We start from the raw sequence: 22,766 nt of genomic DNA, 5'->3' as shown, positions 1-22,766 counted from the left end.
TCTGATTAGGACTCTGAGAAAGTGTCCTGATTAGATCAGAACTCTAAGAAATTTTGGTTTTCTGGTAAGTAAAGGATGAAATTTAAGCAAAGCTTTTGAAAACCAGTGAAAATGAAATATGAAAACCAATTTTGAATAGAGTCCTGATTCAATCAGGACTCTGAGGTAGAGTCCTGATTTGATCCGGACTCTGGGATAAAAGCTCAGAATTTTGAAATTCTTTGATAAAAGTGTAACAATTTTGATAGATGGAAAGATTTTTGAAAGATTCTTTCAAAATTGAAATCAGGATCAGAGTCCTGATCCAACTAGGACTCTCTGTACAGAGTCCTGTTCTGACTAAAACTCTGAGTTTCTGACTCATTTTGAAAGATTTGATTGAAAATGGATAAAATAGCTGTAAAAGATTAGAGTCCCAATCCAATTGAAACTCCGAAGAAGAGTCCTGATCCGACTGGACTCTTGAAGAAGAGTCCTGATCCAACTAGGACTCTGGAATTTTGGCCAAAACAACAGATTTTGAAAGGTTTTCTTCAAAGACAGGTAAAAAGGTAGTGAAAAGTAGAGTTTTGATCCGACTAAGACTCTGGAAAAAGAGTCCTGATCCAACTAGGACTCTTAAATTTTTTTGAGATTTTTGATAAGTGAAGGAATCCAGAAGCGACACCACCTAAATGGGCCTCATCTGAGAATTGAAATCAATTGAAATTGAGTTTGAAATGAATCTAGATCGTTTTCTAAGAAAGTATTTCAAAATATAAGGTCCCAGGGGTTGGAAAATGACAAAATATTGATTAAAAACCCAGGTTTTAAAATTATTTTTGAAAGAAAAGTTTTAAAACTCAAATCTGGATTGAATGTTTTGAAAACAGGAGTGCTGAATCTCGAAAATGAGATAGGATGACATGCAGTGCTATGCAATGCGATGAAATGATATGCAAGATGTATGCCGTGATATGCAATTACATATGAAATGGACAAACACTGGATGAGAGTGAAATTTTGGGGTGTTTACAAGGAGTAAGTTGACGATCATAACCCCAACCTTCATGCTTTGCTTTCTTCGGCTTTCTTGACTTCTGCCGAGTGCTGACCCCTGCCTGGTAGCTGGACTGAGCTTGCATGTTTAGGAGATCGGGATGCCTTTCTTCTTCGTTTTTGACAAAGAGATTCTTATCAAGGCAATCCTGAACGATATTCTTGAAGATGAAGCAATGCTCAGTGTCATGCCCTGTTACTCGATGGTATCCGCAGAACTGGTCTATATATTTTCCCATGACTGTGGAAGGGCTGGCGGCTTTTGAGAGCCTGAGTAATCCGCTAGACATAATGTATTCGAGGATTTTGTCGAGCGGTTCATCTAAAGGAGTGAAATCTCGATTCTTGCTCCAATTCTTACGCTTCGGTTCTTCTTGCTTCTTGCCTTTTTGCTGAGGACTGTATTGAAAAGGTCTATCACGATTTTCACAATATTTCCCAATTTGGCCTTTATATTCTCCCAAGTTGTTGCCCTGGTTGCCTTGATTGCTGCCCCTGCTGGCTTTGGAATTTCCTACACTGATATTGCCGTGTTTATTCATGGGGAAAGTGACAGGTGCCTTTCCTTCTGTGGGAGCTTTTCTGCAACTGGCTTCAGCTTGTTCCGACAATATCTCAACCATCATCCTTTTGAATAATTGGTATATCGCGGGATCGATCTCACTTTTGTTGTCCTGAACTCCCTTTCTGACAAATTTTTGAGAATCCATTCCTTACTCTCTCTGCTTGTAACTGGGATGTTAGAGTAGTGTAATTTTTTTGCCCGACTCAACTGATAACGCCGATGCTCTCTGTAGAGCATAAACAGGTTTTTTTAGAAAAAGATCTAGGAAGAAATTTTAATAAAGGAAGAAATCATAATCTGAAAATAAAAATATCCCATCACGAGGGTTCGAGTTGTCACCAAAATTTGCGACAACCGCATTGTTTTTCTGAAAAAGGATAAACAAGTAAAATATGAACAAAGATTAATTTTGAAAGGACATTTCTTGACAAAAGATGTTTTATTGTAAATGAGGGTAAGGAATAGAATATAGAAAAGAATTTCAAAGATTTAAAATTTTGAAGAATTGCAAGCAGGATAAAAAAGAATTAGAAGAAATTAAGAGAAGAAAAGGAAAAATACACCTGGGTTTTAAAACAAAGAGGAAATTTTGAAATATATACCCAGGGTTGTTAACAAAAATATCATACAATCACAAATGTACAAACAAAGATGCTCAAACAGCACCCCCTAAAGCTGACTCTAAATGCAATATTTTGAAATGGCTTGTAGGACCTTAATCCTAACTCTTGGGTTCAAATCATCTGATTCTAATCAAGATATGCCGATATACCCAAGCCGAAGCTCGAAGTACGTGGCATAGAAATATTCCTCCGGTTCTAAGGTAATGGTTTCCCGACATCCTTGAGCACCTACCGATATACCTCGGACTATGGCCCTTAGGTACGTGGTAGGAAGGTGCGAACCCAAATAAGTGGTCCAGTTGTGAGGCTATCTCCTGAACTATGGTTCAGTGAGACAGCCCAGCAACGTGAAGACTGTGACAATATATAGATAAGGAGGTTTTCAAAAATATGCTCAACATACAAGAAATCAGATGGCTCTAATGCAAGTCCTAAAGAGATAGATTAAAATGAAGAGAAGCATACACTTGCATACATTGTTTGCATTCAATCCCTAAAATTGATGAGAGTTGTATTTCAGACCTAAGTCTAATGTGAGCATGGAATAATCCCCTCAATATGGTCCTACCAAACCATACTTAGATCCTATATGCAATGATGTTAGCTTAGGATAGAGTCTAGGCTCCTAAGGTTTGCATGGAAAATATAGCTGACATTTGAAGAATAAAGACTTAGATAATATCAAAGCAAAAGAAAAAGGCATAATTCGACCGGACGAAGACGAGTCCCATCTCGGTCGCCAAAACTGTGATCATCGCAAAAAATTTCCTCTCGTAATATTCTCTCTCTTCCTTCTCTTTTCCTTTCCAACCTCTATTTCCTCCTTTTTAAAGAGAGAAGAATAAAAGACAGAAAGAAAGAGAGAAGAGAAAAGAAGAGAAAAAAAAAGAGAGAGGAACTCTTTTGCGGGGTCTCACTTGACCTTGATTTGAAAATATTTAGAAAATTACTCGCCTCCATTTTGAAAATATTTTGCGGGAAAAATGGAGAGACAGGATTCGCTCGTCGGTACAAGGTTTGACCATTCCTGGCGCCTTTACCAGGGGTAATCGAACCAAGGGTCGAATTCATGCCTTTTGCTTTGCTAAGAAATTGTCTAAGAATCTATTCTAAGTCTAAAATGCACAAAGAATCATGCTTGTGCAATGTAAGAATGTATGCGCTTTTTGAAAATGTTTTGAAATATTCCAAGTGTTTCTGAGATGAATCTGATGATAGAGTGAAGAAAATGATTTTTAACTTTAGAACTTTAAGATTTAAAGTTCTAAGTTTTTAGAATAATCAGAGTTTGAGAACAAATTTTGATTTTGAAAGGAATGTTTCTTCAGAAGTTGAAAAAAAAGGAAAAGAAAGAAAATTTCAAAGTCATAAATGGACTTTGAATCTGAATAGAGATGAAATGGAATTGAATTCTAACTTTGAAGTTTTGAAATCATAATGAAATGTGGGAAATCTAAATAGAATTGATTTGAAAGTTGGAATTCCAAGATGAAATCTGAATCCAAAGTCTGGATTCTAAATAAAGTTCAAAATTGAATTCTGGATTTAAAATATGGAAATAGGAATTGGGTTTCAAATCTGAAATGAAAATGAAATTGGATTTAAGAATCGGAATCAGGATGGGATTTGGATCTGAAATTTTGAATGGAATTAGATTCAAGATTTGGAATCCAAGATGAAATTTGGATCTGAAGTCTAAGATCCGAGATGAGATTGGATTCTGGATCCTAGAATGGATTTGGATATGAAGTCTGAGATCTAAGGTGAAATTTGACTTCTAGATCCTAGAATGGATTTGGATCTGAAGTCTGAGATCCAAAGGTAGAATTGGATTCTGGATCCTAGAATGGATTTTGGATCTGAAGTCTGAGATCCAAAGCAGATCTGGGTTCTGGATCCTAAGTGGAATTTGGATCTGTAATCTGAGATCCAATGTAGAATTGGGATCTAGATCCTAAGTGGAATTTGGATCTGTAATATGAGATTCAATGTAGAATGAGGATCTAGATCCTACAATGGATTTTGGATCTGAAGTCTGAGATCCAAGGTGAAGTTGGATTCATACTTGGAAATCTGGATCCAAGTTGAGATTAGGATCTAACTATGGATTTTGGAATTTCAAAATTGATTTTAGGATGAATTTCAAAGTCAAATTGGACTTTGAATTCAAAAAACTTGAATTTGAAATTTAGAAAAATGAATCAAGAATTTCAAAGTTAAATTGAACTTTGAATTTGATTGGAGTTTTGAATATAAAATGAACTTGAAATTTCAAAGTTAAATTGAACTTTGAAATCTGATTTGATTTGGAATTTTTGAATACCAAATGAATTTGAAATCTTAAAGAAAAATTGGACTTTGAGATTGAAAATAAAATAAAAATAAAGAGATGAATAGGATTTTACAAGAATTGAAGATTGATTGAAGAAGATATTAACATCACTTGGGTTTTTGAAAAAGGGAATTTTGGAAATATGATGCAGTTATATCCTAAATGATGGATGAAAAAAGGAATTTGAAATTGGATTTTGAAAAATCGTATTTCATTCTTTACATGAATTGAAATAAGATTGAAAATATAATACATCCTTGACTATGGTCATTGAATGTATTATATAATAATCTATATTTAAATTTAAGTGAAGAATAAAACATATTTTTATGCTTTTATAGAGTTTAAAATGAAATTAACTCTCAATATACCCTGACTATGGCCATTAGTATATATCTTGAGCCAATTTTAAGTTAAACTCTAATAAAAGAAAGAAATATTTGAAAATATGATGATTTTTGAAAAGGATCCAGTGTTATTTTATAAAAGATAAAAATACTAAGTCTTGTCTACATCCCAACTATGGTCGTTGATGTAGATCATCAACTTAGGATTAATTTACCTCTTACGAAATGGTGCACGTGCCATTCGTGTTGCCATTTGTGAGAATTTGAGAAATAAAGAAAAAAAAATGCATGAAAATGAGCCATTTATGACATTTACAATGCTCATACTTTCTATCTAAAACAAGAAATATAAATTCTCATTAAGGTCTAATCTATTACAATAAATAAAATTTACAACTCCACATAATGACATTTTCCACATATCTCCTGCAAAACAACTGGGTTAATATGAAAGCAAACATATATAAAATATAAAAGAAATTCAAGAGGTTACGTTGAAACTAAAATCCCTATGAAGATGCCTATGTGCTAGTGAAGGCAGATTATATGCACACTTAGGGAGTGTTATGACAGGATGTGGATGCAGAAAATACTGTAAATGCAATGAAGGGTTGTGAGGGAATGGTTATGTGATGGCTGAAGGTGGATGCTACATGCAGGGGATGGTATGTGTTGAGTTTCAGCAAGTAGAGTGACAGTGGGAAGCACTCTAGTAGCTGGATGTAGAGGTATAAATGGAACAAGAAGAATCAACAGAAGTCAATGTGACAGGTGGATAGGATAGATGATATGCAAAGGGGTTAGGGTGTTGACAAACAGTGAGGCTCCAGCAAGTGTAAATAGTGCACAGTTGGGCCGAATGAAGATTACAACATAAATATTGGAGGTGATTAGCACTTCTACAGGTGCCTAAGACAGAATCACAACAGTGCCTAAACATTGCTGTGAGTGGTGATAGATGAAAACACAGTAGTGTAGGGGCACTACTGTAAGCAGTAGTGCTCAGCACTGCTGTAGCCGTGAGGGGATGAATGTGCACAATACATTGAAATGATATCGGAGAATGAGGGTATAAATGTTGTAGGTTGTAATAGGGTAGAAAATGTTGGGAAACTGAAAATTGGTGGAAGCTTTGTGATATGCTGTGTAGGTGCACAGGTAGGGGAAGGTATTTGTAATGGTGATGACATGCCAGGTATGAAAGGGATACATCCTAAATAAATACCATTGATGCCAAACATATATATACTAAAACCGGTTTTGATGAATAAGGAGTATTGAATATATCCTGTAGCACTTAGACTTCCATCAAAATAAGTAGATGACCTGTATATAGCATTGTTTGAGAATTCTGTAATGTCTGAGCAATATTAGACAAAACACTACTCACAATTCTAGAGAAACTGGCCCCTATGATTTCTCAATTGGCCCCTTGATAAATTTAGCCCTGTACAGTATATCGCTGAGTATGTCCAGGCTGTAATGACCTGTTTTGGAATTGCTAAGGTGCCAGTGAAAATCGGGGTTGATGATGATCATAAGCAGGCAACACTACGAAATGAGTAGAATGCTGGTGATGGTGTTCAAATAAATGTGAAGGATTATGATATGGAGGTGTGGGAGATGGTTTACAGGGAAAAGGGGTTATGAATGGTGTTGTTTGCAGGAAATGCAAATGGTGAAAGGGGAAGCATAGGTAGCTGCGTGACGACTACAACTTATTGAGACAGGTGGGATGTTGTTGGCAACAACGAGGTGCTGTTGTGATAGACAATATGAAGGGAAGGATGAGGTGGATGCTGGAATACAAGGATTTAATGAGTGGCTGTGAGAAAGAAAAAAAAAGCATATGAGTCTTCTAAAGACATTCACATCACAAGAATATCACATCAATTTCAAAGAAACATTTATATGTGTATATATATAATCAGTATGGATTTTGCAGAATTTAAAACAAACACTAACTGCCAAATTATTAAAATCAATACCAAATAAATTTTTTTACAAATTGTTAATCAGATGGAATTCAAAATTCTTCCAAATGGCAGTATCATTAAAAGAATGTTCACTACAAGTACCAGATCTCATATTATTAACTTGAAAACAACAATATCATCAAAAGTAATGTTCGCCATAAGCATGAGATCTCATATTATCAAAGTCAATATCCAAATGTATCTGCAAATATGTTACCTCTCTTTGATGCAATACAACCTTTTTCCTGTAAACAAATCACCTAATTTTTGACAAAACAAATTGGCAGGTAAATTCAATACAAGTTTTAAAATTTACCTACTCCACCACACGCAAATCCTAGATCTTACCTGCGCAACGATCTAGCCTCCAATGACACACCTTCTCCCAGGGCAGCAACCTGTTTCTCAAGCTCTCTGGTTCTAGCTTCTGCTTTTCCACGTCTCTCTTCCACATGTCAGAGCTTATCCATAGTGTCTTTATTCTGGAGTATGTCAACGCTCATCCTTCCTATTACTTGTATCATCTTCAACTTATCACTTCTTTCCAGAACCGTATCCTGGAAAGCCTGTTTTGTTCGTATTCTGTTTATAGCTGTGAGGACTGTCACTGCTACCACCTCGCAGATGCTGTTGCCGATGGGGTTCCTGAGGTGAACCACTAAATTGCTCAGTTTTGGATGCCCCTTGTTGCAGAGCCTGTAACTGAAACTGCGGGTCTTAGGAGGGATGTAGCTGATGAGTCTTTGAAGAAAAGGCCATCAAATTGATTGTTATTATGATCCAGGATAGCGATATGGGGATTTTGAGTGAGAATGGATGCTGGAGATGGTGACTGCAGCATAGATTTGGGAAATTGGATGGTGTTGTAGCAGGGCAGCAGGAGCATGAGGGCTCAATCGACATAGCACCAACATCATCAAAATTTGCTACAATGGTCGGATGCTGAGAATGTTATTAGGAGCTGTCCGTTGGCAACTTCTCAACCTCATCATTCATCACTGGGTATCTTTTGCTTGGGTCGGATCACACAACCAGCCAAAGTTGGGCATATTTTATTATTGGGCTCCCAATTGCAAAGTGGGATTCAAAAGCACGAACAAATATTCAAGATAATCAAACAGAGTAGGGAATTGAGTCAAAAGAGAGATCATCAGAAATCAAAATGCTAAATCCAAATGAACAATATAATGATCAAATATACTGGTGTGATGCAACGAAATAGCATAGGAGATTAAGATCGACAGACAAAATAAAAAAAAACAAAAAAACTTGCATCAATGAATCGATTCTCATAGATCAATTTTTAGCAGAGCATGCCACAAAATTACAGCAGAACCGATAATTCATAAGGAATATCAATCGTCTTATTTTCTATTGATGGATCACCAAATCTTCACAATGAAACCGAAAATCGAAATCCTCAATAGATCCAACTGGCTTCCTGGTAGACTGATTCTGGATTGATTTAATACTTTACAAGAGTTACTAAATATGTTGATGCTAGATGAAGAGAAAGAAGACGGACAAATGATGATAGTCTTAAAACTGAAATGAAACATGTTAATACATAGAAAACAATACAATGAAGAGATCAAACAAGAACAGTGAGGCTGATTCAAGGTAAAGATAAAAAAAATAGGATGAGTCGATGGTGGTAAATAACAAGTAATCCGAAATCAAAGGAGGAAAGCATCATACGAAATAGAAAATCCAAATTCAAAAGACAAATCGATATATAAAGTCATGAATCGACAGGAGAAACAGATTGAGGTTCAAATGAATCACATGAGAACAAGAAGAAATAAATTAGAAATGCAGAGAAATGTTGGAACCTATTAGTTCCTTTTACTGTCCCATATTTACATAGATCGACGCTTGCTATACGCAAGATCGATGCTATGTAAATGCTCCAATGGGGAGAAAAAAAAGGGGAAAATCTAGAAGAAATCGGCAATGATGGGGGAAAAGAGAAGAAGGGAGATGAAATAAGTAGGAAAACCATGAAAAACTAAGCGATAATGTTAAAACAGAACTGCCAAATAAAATAAAAGAGAATAGCCAGAGGGAGGGTAGATGGCAACTTACCTGATGGCCTGGTGTTGCAGGAGGGGTAAGGAGCGAGTGTTCCATTTGCTTTTTATGGAAAACTCCCTGCGATCCTGCTGAGAGACAGTCGACTTCCTCCAATCGAACAAAACGAGAAAATAAACGAAATGAAAGGAAAGAGGGAAGGGAAAAGAGGAGGAAGAAGAAGAAGGCTCAGAAAAATGTGTAGAAAGATGGAGAGGTAAAGACGATGAAGGAAATCTTTGGAGGAAAGAGAGGGGTGCGGGGGTGATAATGGATCGTATGCAAGAGAGAGAAGGCTGTGGAAGGGTGAAAACGATGGATTAGGGTTTCCTCATCGTGCCCCTCTTAAGGAGGGGGGCGAAGGTTCGGGAAGGAAGCTCGTTGAAGATGAGCAGCTTAGATGGGAGGTGAGAGCGGAGGAGGCGCCAACCAGACGAGATGGAGAGAAGGAGAGGATTAAGGGTGGAGAAGAGAGGAAGGCCTATTGGTGGGTAATAGAGGAGAGAGGTTTGTGAATGGAAGCCGAGAAGGGGAGAGAGGCGAGAGTGAAGAGAGAATGAGGGGAGGCTCTTTTTCCTTACAAAGGAAAACCCTAAAAAGGTTTTGCAAAAGACCCCCCTTCGATTTTCAAATTTTTACAAAAAAGGGCTTTCGAGGTCTTTAGCAAAAATCGATTTTTACACTTATTTGTTTTCCTCATAATTTTCCCAAATTGTTTTTTGTTTTTTTGCGTTATCTTTCAATTTTTTTGTATTTTTAGAATAAAATCCCAAAGTTTGTGAGAAAACAAAGATTAAAACCTATTTTTTGTGTTTTTGCAAAAATATTTTCAAAAGGGAATTTTTCTGAGAATTTAAAAGCTATTTTGAGAAAATTTCTTGAGAAATGGGTTTGGATCCGGATTTTGAGGAAATATGAATTTAAAACACTGGATTCGGATCTGGAATCAAATTGGATACATTAATATGGAATTTATTTCAGAAAATCTGAAGAATAACTGAATTTTGGCTTTTAAATTGCTTTTATCTTCTCAGAGAATGAGGGCCAGGGGCAAAAGGGTCATTTTTACAAAATTTTGAAAAATTTGGGGTGTTCACAAAAACTCTGCTAGGAGGTATGATTTAGGGCATTATTGAGTTGTGTTCCTTGTGCGTACCTTGAAAATATCTCAGATGTTCTTAAGTGACCCTTAGGGGTTAAAACGATGTCCACTAGACACATGTAGGATGTAGCATGAACCACAAAACATTGAGAGCAAGTATAGCTCATCGACACACCTTGAGGGCAGATATAACTCCTTGAGTACCTTGGGAGCAGGTATAACCACTCTGGCTCTTCGGTTAGTTACCGATTGAGCTTTTTATAGCTCTTGGCTTGCAATCGGTGAGCAACTATAGCACTTATATCCATAGTTTGGGCCGGTTTGGACTATGTTGTTGTGGTTGTTCATATGTCTGGCCAACATCGTAGGCTTTGAGCTGTCTACATGGGTTGCTATGCCCGAGGAGGCTATGTCCATAATAACCGATTATAGTAGAATATAAGTTTGAGTATGATGATAGAGACATGGTAATGCAGTAGTAAAATTCATAAACAACATGTGTGCATAATTAGCAAATTAAACTAACTAGGAGCTTAGAGCTTACTACAATTGTAATAGTCGTGTCTATTTGTAAATGAAAACTTACTCGATTGTAGACTCACTCATTCTCTTGGTTGCAACTGTAGGTTCAGAAACTGCAACCAACCGCAGGAATTAGTCAAGGACTTTGACACTGCCATCGGATTTCATCACATTCAAAGTATGGCTCACTTTCACTCTTTTGTTTATTCTACTTATTGATGATGCATGAAATACACATCATTTTCATACGATATTCATGCATTTTCATGTGTTTTAAAGGCTTATAACCCAAGTATTGATGTATTCAGATATAAAGAGGTCTAGCTTCGAATCTCACTCAAACCAGAGTTAAAACGAGGAAAATATTACATTTTTAATGTTTTGGATCAAATTTTGAGGTAGATTGGATCCAGTTCTGACCCAAGAGCTTCAATTTGGATCTTGGATTGGACCCAAACCCTAAATATCCATAAACCCATGAACTCAAAGTGTTTTTCAATAATATTTTATGAAAACTCCCTCTTTCTAACTTGTTTTGATAGTTAGATGCAAATAACATAGAATTTAGGCATTTAGCTAAAACTAATTTCTTATTTAGGTGATTTTCTGAATTAAGACAGATTAGGGAATATAAATAGTTTAAAAAAAAAGGGCCACACTTTTTTTGGAGTTCTGGAAAACCACCCCTCCCTCTCTCTCCTCTCCTCTCTCTCCCTCTCTCACAGCCCCCCCCTCTTGTGCGTGTATCTTCTCCTCTTCTTCTTATTTTTATTTCTTGTTTTTGTATCCTTTGAGGTGCTATTTTCTCTTCCTTTTGTAGGTGTTGCAGACCACGCAGATCTTTGCACCGGTGGTGTGTCATCTACACCTCATGGTTGGCCATCCCTTCTTCCACACGACTTTCATCTTCTTCTTCGAATCCTCTATAAACCGGCTTCCAAGTGGTTGCAGCCATGCAAAGGAAAGGTGCAGCACATCGGAGGACGTGTTGAGCGTGTAGACCATCTCCAACTGACCGCTCTACCTCACCCCTCCCTCGTTGGACGACCATAGAGGTTAGTCTTCATCTTTCTCTTTCTTTTAGCCTAGATCGAGTCCACCCCCTAGTTGAGTCTTGCCCAAATTCGATTTCTTTATTTTCTGATTTTTTTTACAGCAAAACCTCTGTCTGTAAACCATTCTTATCTGCATGTTAAGATCGAGTTCTAAATTCTTTTAGGGTGTTAAATCATTTTTATGAACTGTGTTTAGTCTAATTATTGGTTCACATTCATAGGGTATGACTAAGTTTTTATGTTGGCTGTCACTGGCCTACCACAATTGTTTTGGGATAAAGGCGTAGTAGTTGTTGTGTTTAGTCTAATTATGAAAATCGACCAAGTATAACTTAGCCGATTTTAGTGTTGAGTCCATTTTTTATTCTGATTTTTTCTTACAGTTAATAGTAGGTTAGTTCAGTGCTTTATATAGTCTAGAGTCATGGTTAGTCGTGGGTTAGTTTAGATTAAATTAGATTTTTGATTGGCTTTATTGTGTTAGTTAAAAATTATTTTTTTGGTGTTTTTTCGTAAAATCGAGTTTGTGTGTTTTGTGTTTGTCATCTTCCACATAGGGTCTGACAGCCATTGCTGGTTCAGCAGTGGTCTTAGGTATTTTTAGTAAGTGTCATTAGGTTTAAGAAAGTTTATTTGTGGTCTAGGTTCATTGCATCTAGGTTAGCCCATAATTAACTTAATTAGATTTCCCTTAGTTATGGTAACTTAATAGCATTTCACGCTTTTTTTATTTTCATGCCCAATTAGTCCATGCATTTAATTAGTCATTAGGTGGGTTAGTATAGGGGTAATTAGTTTAAATTAGTTTATGTTAATGTAAGAGTAGCTTTTTTGAATTTTTGAAAGAAGGGCATTGTTGGAAATTTTTGTTTTAGACGAGTTTGGCAATTGAGTGGGATTTCCACTTCCCCAAAAGTATTTTGGAAAGTCTGGATCCCCTTTTATTGGTCCAGCCTTGGTATCTTATTTCCTTAAGCAATTAAGGAAAGTGATTCAAGGAAATTTGAATTACTTTCCTTAAAAATTCGGATTCTTGGAGAAAGGAAAGATCTCCTCTTACTTCTAGTGGGTTAGTCAAAACCGTGTGGACTTCTATAACTGGCGTCTTTTGGGCTCTAGAAGGCAAGTATCCCCCTAGGCAAGAGTATGTGGACCCCAGCTATTGCCAAAGTAGTCAATGTTGTATTAATGCCTTTCTTTCTTTAACCATTTAGATTAATATAGTTGAATTTCCATTTCATTAATTTAGGCAAGTAGATTTAGACGTGTTTCTTTATTTTAGCATTGCATTGTAATTAGTAAGTCTTGACTTTGAATAGGGCTAGCTCTGTACTCTTTGCATTGCAATTATTTAGTTTGTATTGACTTACCTTAGAGGTTCAAATTTGTGTAGTGGTGTACTTTCTTTAATTCTTAGTTTATTTTTAGTAATGTATTTAATTTACAAATTATTAGTTCAACTTGATTTTTTTAGTGTTTAGTAAGTAATACTTAGTGGGGTCCACTAAGGGGGGCATGAGCTTTCACACTTGATTCATTTTTAAAATCACTCACCTTAGTGTCCTAATTAGATCAACTAGCCCTAGTTAGGTTTAAGTTACTCTTTAACTTTAATTTAAAGTTAATTTTAGATTCAATTTTTCTGTTTCAAGTTAATTAGTTAGTTTACATTAAGTTGATTGTATTAAGTTAATTGTATTAAGTTAGATAACTTCATTAATTTAGTTATTCAAATTCATAGTTGCATTTTATTTTGAGTTAGTTTAGCAATTGCGTGTAATTTAAAATTTTATTTATAATTAACTTGCAATTCTTTCCCGTAACTTAGGTATTCATGCTAAATTTAATTTTTTAATGTAATTAGCTTTATTTTATGTCATTAACAGCATAGTAGAGGTGTTTAGGTCTGTATTGCATGTGCTTCAATTTATTAGTGCATAAATTCAATTCTTTTAAGTGAATAGTGCACTAAATTTCAAAACTAGATTTTGCTGCATTTTGCAGTCATCATTTTATGTGCATTTTTCTGAGTTTTTTTTTTGGAATTTTTATTCTATTATTTTCATTGGTGTGTCAACTATCAACAGACAAAAAAATAGCTCAATTAGAGTTGATTTGGTTTGATTTTAAGCATTTTTTGAAAACAAGTTTTTAGGGTTTTTAAATTTCTGGACAAACAATTTTCAAGATTTTAACAGATTTGAAACACTTATATCCATAGCTTCCAGATGAATTTTTCAACTCTGTAAAATCTGACAGATTCTTGAATCTGTTAGAAATAGAACAGAAGAAATTTCATCAATTTTGGACTTTGTTTGTCCCTCCAAATAGTCTGCCTTTAAAAATCTATCAAAATTCAATTTTGCACTATATTGAGGGCAAACCAATCATTTTGTTAAATAGTTAATTTTTTGATAGTTTTTCTTATTTTTCTGCATATTAGTTAGTGTAATTAGAGTAGTTAATTTAGTTATAATTAATCTAATTAGTTAGTTTAATTAGATATTATCTTTTTAGTTTATTTTCAGTTTAATGACTATTTAGATTTGATAATTAATTTTAGAATTAGTGTTAGTGTAATTTTTAGAATTATTTATTGACTGACTTTTATTTTCTATTTATTTAGGTTGATAGGTTCACTACAGGTCAAAAGGTGTATTCCTGTTGAGAGCGTGAATGCAACTGTGGTGAAAAGACGAAAATGCTCCTAGCGATCTGTAGAAAACTTAGCAACCTGCTTAGAAGTTAATTTTTTTTTTTTAGTTTGTAACTTAATTAGATTTGTAGTATTTGACTTAGTTGTAAACATTTCTGGTATTAATAATTTGAAATTTTTAGATTTAATTTGAATATTCTCCCGTTCCCTGAGGATTCGACCTGTACTCGCCACATTTATGGAAAGTCAGTTTTTATATATTTGGTTGATGATTTTTCAAATATTTTAGTAAAAAATATCTTTTAAAAATACCACTGCAAAAAGATCAACCAAATTTTGGCACCATTGTCGGGGAACGACGATTATATTCTGTTATTTCTAATTTTTTAGCTTATTAATATTTGTTTAGTTAGTTATTTTTAATTATTGTAATTAGTAGGATTAGTAAGTAAATATAGGACTTAACATAGTTAGTGAATATAAGATTCACGTATTGTTTTATCTAGGATTCACTAAACTGCATGATTCAATGAGCGATTAGACAGGTGAGTCTTAGAGAACATAGTTGTGATTTCATATATTTATTAATTTTGTGATTTAGAGTAGTTTGTGTTATTTTAATTTTGTAGACTAGTTAAATAATTCTGATATAGTTTAAATTAGTTTACTGTTTTTACTTTGTGTTTGTTTGTTGTTTGTTTTTGTAATTTCATTTGGTATTTAGTGTAGTTTAGATTAGATTTAAGTTCGTTTCCATACATATGGTCTTAGCACCAGTGTATGCAGGGGCGAAGAGCTTTAGGTACTCCGTTGCATCCTTTTGTCGATGACCCAGAGAGAATTTTACATTCTCCTCAAAGTTTGAGAGAAATGGGTGACATGGATCCTCCAGCTCTAGCTCCTCACTGTCCCTTAATGGAGTACTTCATTCCTACAGAGTACATCCAAGCATTCTGCATTCAGAGACCAGATATAGGAGTGTCCCATTTCGAGATTAAAACCAGTGTCATTTAGATGCTTTCATCCTTTTATGGCCTTAGTCACGAGGATCCCTATAGGTACCTTGACTAGTTCCTCAAAATCTGTTATATAGTGAAGATACAGAATTTCGAAGACGATGCTTTGAGATTGACTCTTTTCCCGTTCTTATTGAAGGTCAAGGCCAAGTGTTGGCTGAAATCCTTAGATTCTATAGAAATAGGGTCCTGGGATCATATGTAGCAGAAGTTCCTGAAGAAATATTTTCCCATCGGTAGGATGAACTAGTTTAGGTGAGCCATCACTAGCTTCTCAGAGCTAGATGGTGAGCAATTTTATGAGACCTACGAGATGATGAAGGATCTCCTTAGGAAGTGTCCCCATCATCAGATGCCGAGATAGAAGCTGGTGCAGAGTTTTTACGATGGATTATCTGACAAGAATCGTCAGATGACCGACTCTTCATGCGAAGGGACATTCATGTTGAAGAGCGAAGATAAGGCATGGAGATTATTTGATACTTTAGCAGAAAATTCGTTACATCATGCCTCTAGCTCCCGTTTTGAGAGACCCACACCCAGCATTCCCAAGAAAGGTAGTGTTCTCGAGATTGGTCTGACTGCTGCACTGCAAAGCAAAGTGGATATGCTTTCACAGAAACTGAATAAACTTCTTGCGGGCCCATCTCCCATCCATCCGGTGTGTACTCTCTATGTCAGTCTGGCACATTTTGTCACTGAGTGCCCTTTGGCAGCTCAGTACCCTTAATTTGTTCATGAACAAGTTCAGGCTGCTCAGGGGTTCGCCAATCTCCCAAATGACCTATTTTCTTCTTCATGCAATCCGGGTTGGCGAAACCACCTAAAATTTTCATAGAAAAACCAGCAAGCCCCAGTTCTTGCCCCTTAGTCTCACCAGGTTAGTCCTAGCTCTTTCACTCAGATATTTCATAGGCCGAATTACCCCTAACCCTCTCCTACCTTTCCCATGGTTACCCCTTAGGAGACAACTTCACAGTTATCTTTTGAGTATAAAATTCTTCAAGCATTGCAGAAGGTAAAAACCTCTAGTCATGACTGCAAGGCATAAGTGCTCTCTTCGACTAGAATGAATTCTCCAAGTGTGAAACAGGTCAACCATCGGTATAAGAAAGCGAGTGCGGCCATGGCTATAGAGAGGCGGCTAGTTTGTCGACTTTCCCACCTTCGCAGAAGTTGAACTATCCTGATATCCATGTAATTTTGTCCATCTGAAAAGAGAGCCAATCCCATAGTGCATAGGACCATCACATGCTGGATTCTCTCTTGAGCTGTTCGAGATAAGGAACTGACTTCCACAAATGCCCCATATTGTCTGTAGATTTCGAGCAGGTTCACATATTCATTTACATTCTCCTCGATCAATGACCACGACTTACGTCCTGTCATGCGGGCTAAAGCATCTCAGGGATCCAGACCCTTGACATTGATTAAGAACTGTTTTTCCAATGGATCTCCTGGATGACCGGCTGGCTCAGGCAATCCCGTAATTTCTGAAAACTCATCCATCAACAAAGTCATTTCTCCCCATGGGAACCAGAAAGTACAAGTGCGCAGATTCCACTGCTCTGCTAGTGCATAGATCAAATTATCGTTGATTGTTTACTTTTCCACTGTGGATGCCAGTTCTAATCCACAATCGCTCAGATGGTCCGGAAACATACGAGAGAAGTTCTTGAGCCATGAATAATACCACCAAGAAATCAAGGATCCGGTGTTGAGAGTTCGATGTTCAGGAATACCTTGTCGCACCTCGTAAGAGATGTGACCCTCAGGAAAGACCGAATCAAGTTGACCAGATACTATCAGACTGGAAAACATGAAAAATTGGAATAAGACTTGGGAAAATACAAAGATTTTGAAAAAGTTGTAGGCGGGATAAAAATGAAGCTGGAAATTCGAGATCCAAAAGAAAAAAAGGATGGAAAATCACCTGGAGTTTTGAAGAAAATAGAGGAGAGTTTGAAAAAATCGTCCAGGATTTTGTAAAAAAAAAAATACTTCACAAAAAGATGGAAAATAAGGTATTTTAGTAAATCATCCAATATTTTAAAAAAAATTGGGGAAAATATGGGAAAAAAATGACTATAATATATTCAATCATATCCTGCACAAACAATTATGCCCATACAACATTCCCTAAAAGCTGACTCTAAATGCATCAATTTTGAAAGAGCTTTAGGACCCTAATCCTGACTCTAGGCTCAGATCATTTGTGTTCAATCATGCTATGCCGATATACCTGAGCCAAAGCCCGATGTACGTGGCATAAGATCAATTTCTCTGATTCTAGGTTCATGTTTTCCAACATCCTTGAGCGCCTACCGATATACTTCGGACTATGGCCCTTAGTACGTGGTAGGGGGGCGTTAGCCTAAATAAGTGGCCCAGTTGTGAGGCATTGTCCCAAACTATGGTTCTAGAAGAAAGCCCAGCAACGTGAAGACCGGGTAGAGATAGGTGGGGTGGTTTTTGAAAACATGAGCACATGCAAGCAAACAGAGGGCTCTAAGACCTAGAGAGATAGATTTTTAAAAAAAATTGAAGAAGCAAACATTGTTTTCATACAAATCCAAGATTGAGGAGTGTTGTATTTCAGACCTAAGTCTATGTGAGCATGAATAATTCTCCTCAATATGCTCCAACCAAGTCATGCCTAGTCTACATGCATCCATGTCAACTAGGTTCAAGTCTAGGCTCCTAGGTTTACATGACAATAGAAAGTAAAAGTTGACATTCTATGGAACACGATTTTGACAATCTGAACTAAGTCAAGTATACAATTGATCAGGCAAAGATAAGTCCCATCTCGGTCGCCAAACCTGTTTTCATCACAAAATTTTACTTTTGCAAGTCAAACTGACCTTTGAAAAAGATTTTGAAAATAGCTCTCCTCTGTTTTAAAAATACAGGATAATTCTAAAGAATAGGACTCACTTGTCGATACGAGGTTCAACCGTTTCTGGCACCTTTACCAGGAGTAATTGGACCAAGGATCAAAAGTGTGCTTAGCTTTGCTCAACTTGTCTAAATCGTGTTCTATTTCCTAAATGCACAAAGAATCATGCATGTGCTATGAATTTTCTAAAAATATAGATTGAAAACATGATGTTTGCCTTGAATATTTGAAATACTGGGAAAACTCTTAAAAAATATAACACCTTGAAAATCGTGAATCATGATTGGGAGAGAGTTTTTGAAGAAAAGAAAATCGATTTCTGAAGAAATACAAGTGTTTTATGAAAATTTATTTCTGAGGAATCTCAAATAACTTTGGGAAAAACTTGATTTCTCTGAATTCAAACTTTGAAATTGAAGATATTATGACTTGGAAAATCATGATTTGAACTTGAGAAATACTTGAAATACCACTTAAAAGCTCAAAGTTTTAAGAAAATCAATTTTTGAGTGAGACTTAGAAAATTTTGAGAAAAACAATTTCTCTGAACTAGAATTGGAATTTGAAAATTGAATAAAATGAATGAATATGGATTTGAAAGACATGGTTTTGAGGAATTGAGAAAATCTTTTTATATTTTTGAGAAATGCAGTGCATTTTGAAGTTAGCCTAAGAGTGTAGGCTGAATGTGGCTAATACAAAGATCACAAATCTGGGTGTCATTCGTATTCTGACTATGGCCATGAATACGAATTCCGTCGAGTTTGTCAACTCCCTAAGAGCTTGTGCACATACTATTCGTGTCAACCATAGTGGATTTGGAAAAGAGTATGCATGAATTATACATTCATCAGATATTGAAATTGCAAAAATAAACTATATGCAATTGTGATCATCGCAAAATTTTTCCTCTCGTTCCTCTTTTCCTTTCTCTTCGCCTTTCAAGCCTCTATTCTCTTTTTGAAAGGAGAATAAAAGATAGAAAAGAAGAAAAAAATGAAAAAAGGAAGAAGAGAGAGGAACTCTTTTGCAAGGTCTCACTTGACCTTAATTTTAAATTTTTTTAAAAAATTACTTGCCTCCGTTTTGAAATATTTATGGGAAAATTGGGAGACGGGATTCGCTCATCGGTACGAGGTTCGACCGTTCCTGGCGCCTTTACCAGGGGTAATCGAACCAAGGGTCGAATTTATGCCTTTTTGCTTTGCCTAAATATTATCTAAGAATTTATTCTAAATCAAAAAATGCACAAAGAGTCACGCTTGTGCAATGCAAGGATGTATGCTCTTTTGAAAAGAATGATTTTGGAAATCTGAGATTTTCTAAGTGAAAATGTGATGATGAAATAAATATGTGATTTCTGAATAGGTTAATCTAACTTAGAACTTTGAGATAGATCAGGAAAGATATTTGAAGTTCTAAGTCTTTGAAATGATCAGAGTTGGAAAATAAATCTTGAATTGAAAAGAATGATTTGAAGATGAGAGAAAAGGAAATGAAATTTCAGAGTCAGAAATAGACTTCGAATTTGAATTTTGAACCTGGATTTAGAAGAGGAGATGAAATTTGAAGTGGAGTTGAATTCCATATTTAAAGATTGAAATCAGGATGGGATTCGAGAGATCCAAGTTGAGTTTAAAAAAATAGAATTGGGTTTGAGAGATCTAGATGGGATATGAGAAATGGAATTGGTTTTTTTGGAATTTGGAAATCAAGATAGACTTGGATTTAAAATCTGACATTTTAAATGGATTTGGATCCTAAATGGGAATTTTGGAAATCTAAAATCCAAGATGGAGTTGCATTTGGAAATCTGGATCCTAAATGAAATTTGGATATGAAGTCTGAGATCCAAGATGAAGTTGAATTCTGGATCTAGAATCCTAAATGGGAATTGGATCTAAAATCTGAGATCCAAGATGAAGTTGAATTCTGGATCCTAAATGGAATTGGATCTGAAAGTCTGAGATCCAAGATGAAGTTGAATTCTAGGATCCTAAATAGAATTTTGATCTGAAGTCTGAGATCCAAAAGTGAAGATTGCATTTGAAAATCTGGATCTAAGTTGGGATTGGGTTCTAACTTTGGATTTGGATTTTTGAAAGTCCAAATGGGACTTTTTGAAGATGGATTTGGTTTTTAAAAACCCAGATTGAATTTAAAACTTATGAAGAATCGAATTTTTGAGATTTCAGAATCAATCTCAAAATTTGATTTTGAATTTAAAGATAAGGAAACAAACTTGATTTGGAATTTGAAATCAGAACATGAATCAGAATTTTCAAAGTTTAATTTTGAACTTTGAAATTGATTTGAGATATTGATTTGAGTTTGAATTTGAATCTTGAAAATGAATTTGGAATTTCAAAGTTGATTGGAACTTTGAATTTTGGATTTGAATTGGAATTTTGAATACAAAAATGATTTTGAAATTTCAAAGTCAAGTTGGACTTTGAAATTGAATCTTGAAATGAGATAGAATTGAATTTGAATATATAAATAAGCATTGATTTGAGAAATAAAAATCACTTGGAGTTTTGAAAGGGAATTTTGAAAATATGATGCAATTCTATCCTAAATGATGAATGAATCTAAAGGATGTGAAATTGGATTTGAAAATCTTATTTCATTCTTTAAGTAAATTAAAATAAGATTGAAAATATGATACATCCCTGACTATGGTCATTGAATGTATCATATAATAATCATATTTAAATCCAGATGAAGAATAAAACACATTTTTGGTGCTTTTATAGAGTTAAAAATGAAATTAACTCTCAATATATCCTGACTATGGCCATTGATATATATTTTAAGTTAATTTTAATTTAAACCCTAATAAAAGAAGAAAAATATTTAAAAATATGATGATTTTTTAAAGGAGATCCAGTGTAGACCCAGTGTTATTCCATAAAAGATAGAAATCCTAAGCATTGCCCACATTTTGACTATGGTCATCAATGTGAGTCATTTGCTTAGGATTAATTACCTCTTATTAAAATGGTGCACGTGCCATTTGTGTTCCCATTCGTGAAATTTTTGAAACAAAAGGGAAAATGATCTGAAAACAGGCAATTTTTAGGGTATATGCATGCTCATACATTCTAATCTAGTACAGGAAAAGAATTTACATCAATCTACTACAACTTTGGAATTAATCTAGAAGATAGATTTATCATTTTTATACCTTTCCTGCAAAAAGAATGAGTTAATACTGAGAAACAGAAGAAACAAACATGGAAAAAGAAATACCATATCTATGTATAGTATGATGGAAATGCGTGTGACGTACATTGCTCTACATATGATATACTAATGTATCTACATATATACCACTCGGGAAAAATCTGAGATATACCTATATCTTGTTGAAGCTAGAATGAAGGGCAGAGTAACCGATGGACCAATTTACAAAACTGAGGCCTTTAGGTGAGTATGTGTATTGAAATAGCATGCACAAAATACAGGTAGGTGGTGTAATTACACAGTGGCTGTGTGACATGAGTGAAAGTGAATGATGTGTATCGATAGTGCAAAGTGTTGGCAATGCAAGTGAGTGTTGACAGTTGCTGAAGGTAAGGATGCAGGGGAATAGGTATACAGCAGGGGAAGTGGCAGTTCAGTGAGAATGAAGTGCAGGGAAGGATGAAAGTGCCAATGGAATGAGTTGGCGCATGGATGCAGCAAAATGCTGCTGCAGGGGTATGGCTATGGAGTAGGCTAAGTGGAAAAAAAAGTGTAGCTTGTGAAGTTGATATGCATAGAATATACACAGAGAACATGCATGCTGCTATGTGGCAGGTGGGATAGTTTCAGACCATGACATAATGTAAAGCAGCTAGTGAGCAACATAAAGAGGAAATCCACACAAAATATCCATAAATGAAACCATGAAAGCAACCTAAAGACCTGAAAATATGCAAGTTTGCATATTAATATGAGTATCATACACAAATTTTGTCTATATCTCATAATAAGTAAAAAAAATGACAAAGAAAACAAAGTAGTGCAACATGACGGTTAATATGCCAATTCAGAGTATGTATATTTACTACAGTATCTTACCACTAGATACGTATATCAAAATTTTCTAGAAAAGAAAAATCGACATCACCTGTATAAAGCTTGTAATGTAGATCACATCATGTAAATTCCTTTTGTCCCAGAAAGACATACCCATAGACTCCATCAGTGTTCATATCGAAACCACTATCCAGCAACTGGTAAGAAGAAAGAATGTTGGCGCGCTTGTTCCCAAGCAAAAAAGTGAACCTCCTCCTGCAGGGCCAATTGCTTTGGCAAGTGACATTCCCATCAGTGAGATTCCCTTTGCAGCTCCTCTTTGGCATTGAGGCACAAAATTATTTTGCAGAATAAATAGTCCAATATTAATTGTTACAGAGAGGACATTCTTCAACAATGATGCAAAATTGATTGTGAACGAAAGAATGAACCCTAAGAGCATTGCCATCAATGGATAACTTGCAAGCAAAGGTATAGTTATAATTGCTGCCACACATGCTATTTTGATGGATCCAAGAACCCTCTCAACCCACGGGAAGAGA

The sequence above is a fragment of the Nuphar pumila genome, chromosome 6 (genome assembly GCF_984573655.1).
Source record: "Nuphar pumila chromosome 6, dmNupPumi1.hap1.1, whole genome shotgun sequence".
Lineage (NCBI taxonomy): Eukaryota > Viridiplantae > Streptophyta > Magnoliopsida > Nymphaeales > Nymphaeaceae > Nuphar > Nuphar pumila.
Note: the sequence above shows the minus strand (reverse complement) of the source record.